The following is a 14,678-nucleotide window of genomic DNA, read 5'->3' on the forward strand; positions in this document are numbered from 1 at the left end:
AAGATTCAATTCTTCATCCGGACAATTTCAGTGAAAAACCTACCTGGATTGACAGGGTTTCACTGCATCTAGGAAATATTGTCTACTTTCTTCAACAGTCCTGTTATCAAGTAGGGACTGCTTAGTGAGCTTGCTTCAATTTGAAGTCTGCAGCTGCTTTTTATTCCCCGCCGGGCCAGAATGGCCAAAGGGGGATTATGTCGTGGCACAGTCCGTCCGTCCGTCCTTCTGTCCGTCCCACAGTGGGTACTAAGCTTGTGAAGTCATCAACTCCTACAGTTTCCAGAGAATATCCCTGAAACTCTACACACAAGATATCGACGTGTTGATGATACGCATATCGCAGCCCCGTTACGTTTCGACTAATTTTGACAGAGTTACTGCCCCTGTTTTACGGAGCTTCATTTGCCTTATTGTGAGAGAGGCTACTTACCTTGTGAAATCAAGTCCTTCTACAGTTTCCAGAGAATATCCCTGACACTCTACACACAAGATGTCGACATGTTGATGATACGCATATCGCAGTCCTGTTTCCTATCGACTATTTTTGACAGAGTAACTGCGCCTGTATTACGGAGCTTCATTTGACTTGTTTAAAAAGTTCATGTGGGGGATGTTGTGCTCTCAGAGCGCTCTTGTTTATACCATGCACTTCCAACAGCCATCACACCTCCTACCTCCTATATGCCCTTCGAGAATTCTTTCTTTTTTAAAGTGGTAGAGTGTTCGCCCAGAGAGTGGAACGTCAGGGGTTTGAATCCCGGGAAGGACGTTAAAAAGATTGTACTTGTTGCCCTGCTGATTTCGACGTTAAGGGGCCAAAACAATGACTGATCAACTCGAATCGTATGCTGTGTCTAAGTGAAGTATTAGCGTAACCTAAAGCCTGATCATTTATAATTGGAAATTGACAAAACTTGAAATACATATCCTCTTGACATTTCATGGTGGAGATTGAAGATCAAAGCAATAAGCTGGAAGTGCTCGACTCTTTGATGAAGCAGATTTGTTTCAAAGGTGTACTGCATTGGGCATGTGAGGTCACCTGTCACCTGATTTAATTCGAAATGGTTAATGTTAAGTACTTCTGATGTGCTCCTTTTGCATGTAACACACCTTTTTAAGTTCATATGAGAGCTTTTCTTCACTTTAGTAAAATCTGTATATACTTTCAACATTTGACAAGGACCATACCTTTGACTAAGATGACTTTTTTGGCCCTTAGTAAATGTATATAGAAAGAACACAGAATGACCTTGTTTTTAGCTCATTTGGCTGCAGCAGACGAATCGAAACAGCTATACTCAGCAATTTCTTTTACAAAATGTAATAAAATTTGGTATATGTGTAATAGCATGTGGTGTTCAACAACGCCTGCTTTTAGCGATATATTTCATTTGCTCTTGATTTGACATTTACACATCGACCAGACTGAAAGCTGAAATTTCTTATGACATATAAATTTGGTATATATACAGTTAATAGTGGGTTTCAACACGTTGCGTTTTGAGTGATGTTTTATATTTTGTTCTTCATTTGACCTTTGCACCTCAAACTGCTTTTCCTTGCACAACATTCTCGGAAACCACTGGGTCACTGAAGCGGAAACTTCACACTCTTGTCCCTACCAAAGATGACCCACCAATATTTGTTCAAGACGTTCGAATACCATTTACAGTATGGCCGCCACGGCAGCCTTACAGGCGACCAACGGGACCCAGTGACTTCAATCATTTGTCCGGTCCGGACCCGCTTATTTACATACCTCAGTTTATATATCTCCGGCGTTTGACTGAAAAACAATACAAAATAAACCCAAAATAGATTTTACGGAAATACTCATTGTCCAATCAAAATGTGTTTTACGTTTTAATATTGATTAAAATGCAATACAGGACGAGATAAAGACATGGTTTTCTCACACCTCTATCTGTGGGGACTCCAAGTAAGAATATACTCCCAAGCATTGGATGTCTCATCTACTGCAATATGCCTTGATCGATGTTCTTCTGTAAAAAGGGTTTCATGCGTCCCGCGTTAGATTTTATACCACGAGCCGGAGGCGCAGAGCCTGACCCTCTGATAGGTTTAGTCGTGAGCATGTACCTTGGTTCTAATCCTCTAAATCTCCTCGGCTCGCATTTGCGTAAACCTTCATGAACCCCTTCATACATTCAAGTGGTCCTCGCGATCGCAAGTTACTCGCCCTTGATTTTTCATTTGCCAATTTGATTGGCTACGCTACTCAGTCTAACGGACCAATCAGAATGTGAGTTACAAACTAGCCTCAATGCCGGATTGGCGATATCAACATCATGATGGCCAGTCTCATTAATAACGATAGTTCAACAATAGAAAACTGATTTACATGCAAAAGAAAGCCCTCAAAATATTTCTTTGATGGGAAGGATGACTTCATGGTTTTTAGTTTTTACTATACTAAATCAGAGTCAGTTGTGCCTGAGCAACCTTCAGTGCAGATCAACAGATATCTGGCAGCTGTGATTAGATGGTATTGTGTTAGATTTTTATGTCTTTAAACGTTCATCCATCCAGTAAATAAAAAAGGAGCCTTACCTTACCAGAATTTATTACAGCTTTAAGGCCAGACTGAGCATACATGTACATGAAATGACTGTGGAGTGCCTAGCTATTTAATAAAAATATATAACGTTACTGTAGAAGTTTATTGGAAAACATGTGGTTTTGTGCAACTCTAGGCAATAAGAGTTACCCCCCTTACCCATTCCTTTCTCCAAGCTCCTTCCCAGCGCGTGACACCTTCGTTACACTCTCGGTAGTATAGAGAGCTCCGCGAACGGGCTATCACTGTGAGGAGACTGTTCCTTTCTCCTTATCTCGGTTGAAAGGTCTGTAAAATGTTGATGATAATCAAGGGCGGGTAATACCTGATTTTAAGAACTACGGGAATGGGTCCAGGGGCTACTGTCGCATTTCAACAAATTTCACTTTGAACAAATTGACAATGCATGTAAGTCTCAATGTCCAAAATTATCATCGCTTCAGGCGGCTAGAGAATAAGAGAGATGGACCTGTTTTCGTCACTCCCGAAACAAATATACTGTTGTGAATAGATCAAGGATATTTATTACAATAAGATGGACTGTGTAATCAAGGGTGATAAGAACACAACTGTGCCTACTTGTGATGTTGGTTGGTTTGTTGCATTCACCCTCGGCGTTGCGATCTTTGTTGGGTCTGACGGCGATGTCCTTTTAACTAGATTGACCTACATGTTAGAAATGAGTGTCAATGAAGACTTTTAATCACGTCATAAAAGTATGGAGGTTGACACAAAGATTTACACCTTGTGTAGCATATAACCTCAGATAGGATTCGAACCAGGTCGCCAATCCCCGATATTAACATACAAATGACAATTATTCTCATCTCTGACATTATAAAAGAGGTGTGTCTCACATATGCCACCTATTGCCTACTGTTTGTTGTTTTACACTGCACTCAGCAATATTCCAGCTGTACGGTAGCGGTCTTTTAATAATCGAGTCTGGACAAGAAAAAAACAGTGATGGCCATTAAAACCAACGTCCCACGCCGCTATGGTGCGATGGACAAGCATTCAAGTTATCGAGCCTGACCACACGATCCATTTGGTGGTCTACTACGACCACCGAAAGTGAGGATAATAGCCATATATGAATCTCCCTGTTAAGAGAAATAGAACAATATTTACTCGTTATTTGGCAACACTCAACATTTATATGTACTGTAAACTCCTTTTATAACGAACACGCTTATCACGAAGTGACGGATATAACGATCTGATGTTTTTGGTCCCGGCTATTTGCGGCATCCTTTAGTTGAAACGCTTATAACGAAAGACAAAAATTAGTCCCTTTGCGTTCGTGATAATCGTTTGATTACTCAGGAAAAATAATGACCCCTGTTACCACGAACGAGTAAGATTACAGCGACACCTGGTTTAACCCGAACTTTCTCAACTCGATATATCGTTTAAGTCGATGTAACCGAATACCCCAGGCAGAACTCATATCGATACGATTGTCTAATATCAGGATTCGATTTGCCTCGAAATATGTATAACCCAATAAATATGTTCAATGGTACGGGAACATCGAGTTAATGAGGTTTCACTGCAATAACATCGAGTGTCATATCAACATACAGGTGTCATTGACACGGTACATATACCTATGTAGCGGGTCTTCACACGGGCCAGCGTCGGAGATGGACATACAAGGTCTGGCTGAAAAGTTCTAAGCCTAAGTGGGATATCTCAATCGGATTGAAACAAACTTTTGCCACCAGCAAGTACAATCATTTAATGAATCATAGACATAAGAACTGCAACTGTAGTGTTATTATTGTCTTTGTACCAGACCATCTTGTGAACCTACCCATTGAAATCACCAGAAATGGACAAAACTGGCTATAGGGCAGTCATCAAGTACTTGCAACTGAAAGGAAGGCCTTCAACAATAACCATTCCGGAAAACATTACCCGGGCGCATGACATGGTGATGGCTGATCGACGATTGACCCGTCGACATATTGCCAGTGTTGTGGGCATCTCTCATGAGAGGGTTGAGCACATTTTCACCAACGAGTTGGGAATGACACACAAATCGGTGGTTGCCATGTCAGCGATCCATGATTGTGGCTTCGAACTCATTGACCATCCCCCTTATTCACCCGATTTGGCCCCGTCAGACTTCCACCTGTTTCCCAAAATGAAAAAGGAACTAGCCGGTCGCCATTTTCCTAGTAATGATGATGTCATTTCCGCTGTGAATGACTTTTTTAGGGTGGCTGAAGAAAATTTCTTCTTGACCGGCATCCAGGCCTTGCAGAATCGCTGGCAAAAGTGTGTAAACATGGAAGGGGAGTATGTGGAGAAATAAATGAAAACCACCGACTTGGTACGGGTCTTTCACAGTTTGGCTTAGAACTTTTCAGCCAGCCCTCGTAGCAAACGCAGCACCGTTTCGTTGAGAACATACACGTGGCACTTATTTCCCTCACACAGTCAGTTTGCAAAGTAGCTATATATAGTGACACATGTAAAACCAGGATGTCAGTATACAACGTAGCTATATATAGTGACACATGTACAAGCAGGATGTCAGTATACAACGTAGCTATGTATAGTGACACATGTACACCCAGGATGTCAGTAGATAACGTAGCTATATATAGTCACACATGTACACCCAGGAAGTCACTATACAATGTAGCTATATATAGTGACACATATACACCCAGGATGTCAGTAGACAACGTAGCTATATATAGTGACACATGTACACCCAGGAAGTCAGTATCAAATGTAGCTATATAAAGTGATACATGCACACGAAGATGGTGGTATACAACGTAGCTATATAAATTGACACATGTACACACAGGATGTCAGTATCCAATGTAGCTATATAAAGTGATACATGCACACCGAAGATGTTGGTATACAACGTAGCTATACATAGTGACACATGTACACACAGGATGTCAGTATACAACGTAGCTATAAATAGTGACACATGTACATACAGAATGTCAGTATCCAATGTAGCTATATAAAGTGACACATGTACACACAGGATGTCAGTATCCAATGTAGCTATATAAAGTGATACATTCACACCGAAGATGTTGGTATACAACGTAGCTATATAAATTGACACATGTACACACAGGATGTCAGTATCCAATGTAGCTATATAAAGTGACACATATACACCGAAGATGTCAGTATACAACGTAGCTATATAAAGTGACACATGCACACGCAGGATGTCAGTATCCAATGTAGCTATATAAAGTGATACATGCCCACCGAAGATGTTGGTATACAACGTAGCTATACATAGTGACACATGTACACACAGGATGTCAGTATCAAATGTAGCTATATAGAGTGATACATGCACACCGAAGATGTCAGTATACAACGTAGCTATATATAGTGACACATGTACACACAGGATGTCAGTATCCAATGTAGCTATATAAAGTGATACATGCACACTGAAGATGTTTGTATACAACGTAGCTATACATAGTGACACATGTACACGCAGGATGTCAGTATACAACGTAGCTATAAATAGTGACACATGTACACGCAGGATGTCAGTATACAACGTACCTATAAATAGTGACACATGTACACACAGGATGTCAGTATCCAATGTAGCTATATAAAGTGATACATTCACACCGAAGATGTTGGTATACAACGTAGCTATACATAGTGACACATGTACACACAGGAGGTCAGTATCCAATGTAGCTATATAAAGTGACACATGTACACCGAAGATGTCAGTATACAACGTAGTTATATATAGTGATACATGCACACCGAATATGTTGGTATACAACGTAGCTATATATAGTGACACATGCACACGCAGGATGTCTGTATACAACGTAGCTATACATAGTGATACATGCACACTCAGTTTGTTAGTATACAACGTAGCTATACATAGTGACACATGTGCCCAGGATATCAGTATACAACATAGCTATATATATTTGTACAAATACATAGGGGATTTCAGTATACAACGTAGCTATATTTAGTGGTACATGTACGTTTGTATACACAGGATGTCGGTATACAACATAGCTATATATAGTAACACATGTATACACAGAATGTCAGTATACAACGTAGTTATACATAGTGACACATGTACCCAGGATGTCAGTATACAACGTAGCTATATATAGTGACACATGTACACGCAGGATGTCAGTATACAACGTAGTTATACATAGTGACACATGTACCCAGGAGGTCAGTATACAACATAGCTATATATATTTGTACAAATACATAGGGGATTTCAGTATACAACGTAGCTATATTTTGTGGTACATGTACGTTTGTATACACAGGATGTCGGTATACAACATAGCTATGTATAGTAACACATGTACACACAGGATGTCAGTATACACCGTAGTTATACATAGTGGCACATGTACACACAGGATGTCAGTATACAACGTAGTTATACATAGTGACACATGTTCACACAAGATGTCAGTATACAACGTAGTTATACATAGTGACACTTGTACACCAAGGATGTCAGATAATATTGAAGATATATATAATGATGCATGTGCACCCAAGATGGTACATGTACATGTACGTTTGTATACTGAGAATGTCGGTTTTACAACATAGCTATGTATAGTAACACATGTACACACAGGATGTCAGTATACACCGTAGTTATACATAGTGGCACATGTACACACAGGATATCAGTATGCAACGTAGGTATAAATAGTGAAATATGTACACACAGGATGTCAGTATCCAATGTAGCTATATAAAGTGATACATGCACACCGAAGATGTTGGTATACAACGTAGCTATATATAGTGACACATGTACCCACAGGAGGTCAGTATCCAATGTAGCTATATAAAGTGGTACATGCACACCGAAGATGTTGGTATACAACGTAGCTATATATAGTGACACATGTACACACATGATGTCAGTATCCAATGTAGCTATATAAAGTGATACATGCACACCGAAGATGTTGGTATACAACGTAGCTATGTATAGTGACACATGTACACACATGATGTCAGTATCCAATGTAGCTATATAAAGTGATACATGCACACCGAAGATGTTGGTATACAACGTAGCTATATATAGTGACACATGTACACACATGATGTCAGTATACAACGTAGCTATAAAAAGTGACACATGTACACCCAGGATGTCAGTATACAACGTAGTTATACATAGTGACACATGTACACCCAGGATGTCAGTATACAACGTAGCTATATATAGTGACACATGTACATCCCTGATGTCAGTATACATCATAGCTATGTAAAGTGTTACATGTACATCCAGGATATCAGTATACAACGGAGCTTTATACGGTGGCACATTTTCACCCAGGATGCCAGTATACATCATAGCTATGTAAAGTGTTACATGTACATCCAGGATATCAGTATACAACGGAGCTTTATACGGTGGCACATTTTCACCCAGGATGCCAGTATACATCATAGCTATGTAAAGTGTTACATGTACATCCAGGATATCAGTATACAACGGAGCTTTATACGGTGGCACATTTTCACCCAGGATGCCAGTATACATCATAGCTATGTAAAGTGTTACATGTACATCCAGGATATCAGTATACAACGGAGCTTTATACGGTGGCACATTTTCACCCAGGATGCCAGTATACATCATAGCTATGTAAAGTGTTACATGTACATCCAGGATATCAGTATACAACGGAGCTTTATACGGTGGCACATTTTCACCCAGGATGCCAGTATACATCATAGCTATGTAAAGTGTTACATGTACATCCAGGATATCAGTATACAACGGAGCTTTATACGGTGGCACATTTTCACCCAGGATGCCAGTATACATCGTAGCTATGTAAAGTGTTACATGTACATCCAGGATATCAGTATACAACGGAGCTTTATACGGTGGCACATTTTCACCCAGGATGCCAGTATACATCATAGCTATGTAAAGTGTTACATGTACATCCAGGATATCAGTATACAACGGAGCTTTATACGGTGGCACATTTTCACCCAGGATGCCAGTATACATCATAGCTATGTAAAGTGTTACATGTACATCCAGGATATCAGTATACAACGGAGCTTTATACGGTGGCACATTTTCACCCAGGATGCCAGTATACATCATAGCTATGTAAAGTGTTACATGTACATCCAGGATATCAGTATACAACGGAGCTTTATACGGTGGCACATTTTCACCCAGGATGCCAGTATACATCATAGCTATGTAAAGTGTTACATGTACATCCAGGATATCAGTATACAACGGAGCTTTATACGGTGGCACATTTTCACCCAGGATGCCAGTATACATCATAGCTATGTAAAGTGTTACATGTACATCCAGGATATCAGTATACAACGGAGCTTTATACGGTGGCACATTTTCACCCAGGATGCCAGTATACATCATAGCTATGTAAAGTGTTACATGTACATCCAGGATATCAGTATACAACGGAGCTTTATACGGTGGCACATTCTCACCCAGGATGCCAGTATACATCGTAGCTATGTAAAGTGTTACATGTACATCCAGGATATCAGTATACAACGGAGCTTTATACGGTGGCACATTTTCACCTAGGATGCCAGTATACATCATAGCTATGTAAAGTGTTACATGTACATCCAGGATATCAGTATACAACGGAGCTTTATACGGTGGCACATTTTCACCCAGGATGCCAGTATACATCATAGCTATGTAAAGTGTTACATGTACATCCAGGATATCAGTATACAACGGAGCTTTATACGGTGGCACATTTTCACCCAGGATGCCAGTATACATCGTAGCTATGTAAAGTGTTACATGTACATCCAGGATATCAGTATACAACGGAGCTTTATACGGTGGCACATTTTCACCCAGGATGCCAGTATACATCATAGCTATATAAAGTGTTACATGTGCATCCAGGATATCAGTATACAACGGAGCTTTATACGGTGGCACATTTTCACCCAGGATGCCAGTATACATCGTAGCTATGTAAAGTGTTACATGTACATCCAGGATATCAGTATACAACGGAGCTTTATACGGTGGCACATTTTCACCCAGGATGCCAGTATACATCGTAGCTATATAAAGTGTTACATGTACATCCAGGATATCAGTATACAACGGAGCTTTATACGGTGGCACATTTTCACCCAGGATGCCAGTATACATCGTAGCTATATAAAGTGTTACATGTACATCCAGGATATCAGTATACAACGGAGCTTTATACGGTGGCACATTTTCACCCAGGATGCCAGTATACATCGTAGCTATGTAAAGTGCTACATGTACATCCAGGATATCAGTATACAACGGAGCTTTATACGGTGGCACATTTTCACCCAGGATGCCAGTATACATCATAGCTATATAAAGTGTTACATGTACATCCAGGATATCAGTATACAACGGAGCTTTATACGGTGGCACATTTTCACCCAGGATGCCAGTATACATCGTAGCTATATAAAGTGTTACATGTGCATCCAGGATATCAGTATACAACGGAGCTTTATACGGTGGCACATTTTCACCCAGGATGCCAGTATACATCGTAGCTTTATAAAGTGTTACATGTACATCCAGGATATCAGTATACAACGGAGCTTTATACGGTGGCACATTTTCACCCAGGATGCCAGTATACATCATAGCTATATAAAGTGTTACATGTGCATCCAGGATATCAGTATACAACGGAGCTTTATACGGTGGCACATTTTCACCCAGGATGCCAGTATACATCATAGCTATGTAAAGTGTTACATGTACATCCAGGATATCAGTATACAACGGAGCTTTATACGGTGGCACATTTTCACCCAGGATGCCAGTATACATCATAGCTATGTAAAGTGTTACATGTACATCCAGGATATCAGTATACAACGGAGCTTTATACGGTGGCACATTTTCACCCAGGATGCCAGTATACATCATAGCTATGTAAAGTGTTACATGTACATCCAGGATATCAGTATACAACGGAGCTTTATACGGTGGCACATTTTCACCCAGGATGCCAGTATACATCATAGCTATGTAAAGTGTTACATGTACATCCAGGATATCAGTATACAACGGAGCTTTATACGGTGGCACATTTTCACCCAGGATGCCAGTATACATCATAGCTATGTAAAGTGTTACATGTACATCCAGGATATCAGTATACAACGGAGCTTTATACGGTGGCACATTTTCACCCAGGATGCCAGTATACATCATAGCTATGTAAAGTGTTACATGTACATCCAGGATATCAGTATACAACGGAGCTTTATACGGTGGCACATTTTCACCCAGGATGCCAGTATACATCATAGCTATGTAAAGTGTTACATGTACATCCAGGATATCAGTATACAACGGAGCTTTATACGGTGGCACATTTTCACCCAGGATGCCAGTATACATCATAGCTATGTAAAGTGTTACATGTACATCCAGGATATCAGTATACAACGGAGCTTTATACGGTGGCACATTTTCACCCAGGATGCCAGTATACATCATAGCTATGTAAAGTGTTACATGTACATCCAGGATATCAGTATACAACGGAGCTTTATACGGTGGCACATTTTCACCCAGGATGCCAGTATACATCATAGCTATGTAAAGTGTTACATGTACATCCAGGATATCAGTATACAACGGAGCTTTATACGGTGGCACATTTTCACCCAGGATGCCAGTATACATCATAGCTATGTAAAGTGTTACATGTACATCCAGGATATCAGTATACAACGGAGCTTTATACGGTGGCACATTTTCACCCAGGATGCCAGTATACATCATAGCTATGTAAAGTGTTACATGTACATCCAGGATATCAGTATACAACGGAGCTTTATACGGTGGCACATTTTCACCCAGGATGCCAGTATACATCATAGCTATGTAAAGTGTTACATGTACATCCAGGATATCAGTATACAACGGAGCTTTATACGGTGGCACATTTTCACCCAGGATGCCAGTATACATCATAGCTATGTAAAGTGTTACATGTACATCCAGGATATCAGTATACAACGGAGCTTTATACGGTGGCACATTTTCACCCAGGATGCCAGTATACATCATAGCTATGTAAAGTGTTACATGTACATCCAGGATATCAGTATACAACGGAGCTTTATACGGTGGCACATTTTCACCCAGGATGCCAGTATACATCATAGCTATGTAAAGTGTTACATGTACATCCAGGATATCAGTATACAACGGAGCTTTATACGGTGGCACATTTTCACCCAGGATGCCAGTATACATCATAGCTATGTAAAGTGTTACATGTACATCCAGGATATCAGTATACAACGGAGCTTTATACGGTGGCACATTCTCACCCAGGATGCCAGTATACATCGTAGCTATATAAAGTGTTACATGTACATCCAGGATATCAGTATACAACGGAGCTTTATACGGTGGCACATTTTCACCCAGGATGCCAGTATACATCATAGCTATGTAAAGTGTTACATGTACATCCAGGATATCAGTATACAACGGAGCTTTATACGGTGGCACATTTTCACCCAGGATGCCAGTATACATCATAGCTATGTAAAGTGTTACATGTACATCCAGGATATCAGTATACAACGGAGCTTTATACGGTGGCACATTTTCACCCAGGATGCCAGTATACATCATAGCTATATAAAGTGTTACATGTACATCCAGGATATCAGTATACAACGGAGCTTTATACGGTGGCACATTTTCACCCAGGATGCCAGTATACATCGTAGCTATGTAAAGTGTTACATGTACATCCAGGATATCAGTATACAACGGAGCTTTATACGGTGGCACATTTTCACCCAGGATGCCAGTATACATCGTAGCTATATAAAGTGTTACATGTACATCCAGGATATCAGTATACAACGGAGCTTTATACGGTGGCACATTTTCACCCAGGATGCCAGTATACATCGTAGCTATATAAAGTGTTACATGTACATCCAGGATATCAGTATACAACGGAGCTTTATACGGTGGCACATTTTCACCCAGGATGCCAGTATACATCGTAGCTATGTAAAGTGCTACATGTACATCCAGGATATCAGTATACAACGGAGCTTTATACGGTGGCACATTTTCACCCAGGATGCCAGTATACATCATAGTTATATAAAGTGTTACATGTACATCCAGGATATCAGTATACAACGGAGCTTTATACGGTGGCACATTTTCACCCAGGATGCCAGTATACATCGTAGCTATATAAAGTGTTACATGTGCGTCCAGGATATCAGTATACAACGGAGCTTTATACGGTGGCACATTTTCACCCAGGATGCCAGTATACATCGTAGCTTTATAAAGTGTTACATGTACATCCAGGATATCAGTATACAACGGAGCTTTATACGGTGGCACATTTTCACCCAGGATGCCAGTATACATCGTAGCTATATAAAGTGTTACATGTGCATCCAGGATATCAGTATACAACGGAGCTTTATACGGTGGCACATTTTCACCCAGGATGCCAGTATACATCGTAGCTATATAAAGTGTTACATGTACATCCAGGATATCAGTATACAACGGAGCTTTATACGGTGGCACATTTTCACCCAGGATGCCAGTATACATCGTAGCTATGTAAAGTGTTACATGTACATCCAGGATATCAGTATACAACGGAGCTTTATACGGTGGCACATTTTCACCCAGGATGCCAGTATACATCGTAGCTATGTAAAGTGTTACATGTACATCCAGGATATCAGTATACAACGGAGCTTTATACGGTGGCACATTTTCACCCAGGATGCCAGTATACATCGTAGCTATGTAAAGTGTTACATGTACATCCAGGATGTCAGTATACAACGGAGCTTTATACGGTGGCACATTTTCACCCAGGATGCCAGTATACATCGTAGCTATGTAAAGTGTTACATGTACATCCAGGATATCAGTATACAACGGAGCTTTATACGGTGGCACATTTTCACCCAGGATGCCAGTATACATCGTAGCTATATAAAGTGTTACATGTACATCCAGGATATCAGTATACAACGGAGCTTTATACGGTGGCACATTTTCACCCAGGATGCCAGTATACATCGTAGCTATATAAAGTGCTACATGTACATCCATGATATCAGTATACAACGGAGCTTTATACGGTGGCACATTTTCACCCAGGATGCCAGTATACATCGTAGCTATATAAAGTGCTACATGTACATCCAGGATATCAGTATACAACGGAGCTTTATACGGTGGCACATTTTCACCCAGGATGCCAGTATACATCGTAGCTATGTAAAGTGTTACATGTACATCCAGGATATCAGTATACAACGGAGCTTTATACGGTGGCACATTTTCACCCAGGATGCCAGTATACATCGTAGCTATGTAAAGTGTTACATGTACATCCAGGATATCAGTATACAACGGAGCTTTATACGGTGGCACATTTTCACCCAGGATGCCAGTATACATCGTAGCTATGTAAAGTGTTACATGTACATCCAGGATATCAGTATAAAACGGAGCTTTATACGGTGGCACATTTTCACCCAGGATGCCAGTATACATCGTAGCTATGTAAAGTGTTACATGTACATCCAGGATATCAGTATACAACGGAGCTTTATACGGTGGCACATTTTCACCCAGGATGCCAGTATACATCGTAGCTTTATAAAGTGTTACATGTACATCCAGGATATCAGTATACAACGGAGCTTTATACGGTGGCACATTTTCACCCAGGATGCCAGTATACATCATAGCTATGTAAAGTGTTACATGTACATCCAGGATATCAGTATACAACGGAGCTTTATACGGTGGCACATTTTCACCCAGGATGCCAGTATACATCATAGCTATGTAAAGTGTTACATGTACATCCAGGATATCAGTATACAACGGAGCTTTATACGGTGGCACATTCTCACCCAGGATGCCAGTATACATCGTAGCTATGTAAAGTGTTACATGTACATCCAGGATATCAGTATACAACGGAGCTTTATACGGTGGCACATTTTCACCCAGGATGCCAGT

This window comes from Haliotis rufescens, unplaced genomic scaffold, assembly GCF_023055435.1.
Source record: "Haliotis rufescens isolate VD_foot unplaced genomic scaffold, xgHalRufe1.0.p SCAF_12, whole genome shotgun sequence".
Taxonomy (NCBI): Eukaryota; Metazoa; Mollusca; class Gastropoda; order Lepetellida; family Haliotidae; genus Haliotis; species Haliotis rufescens.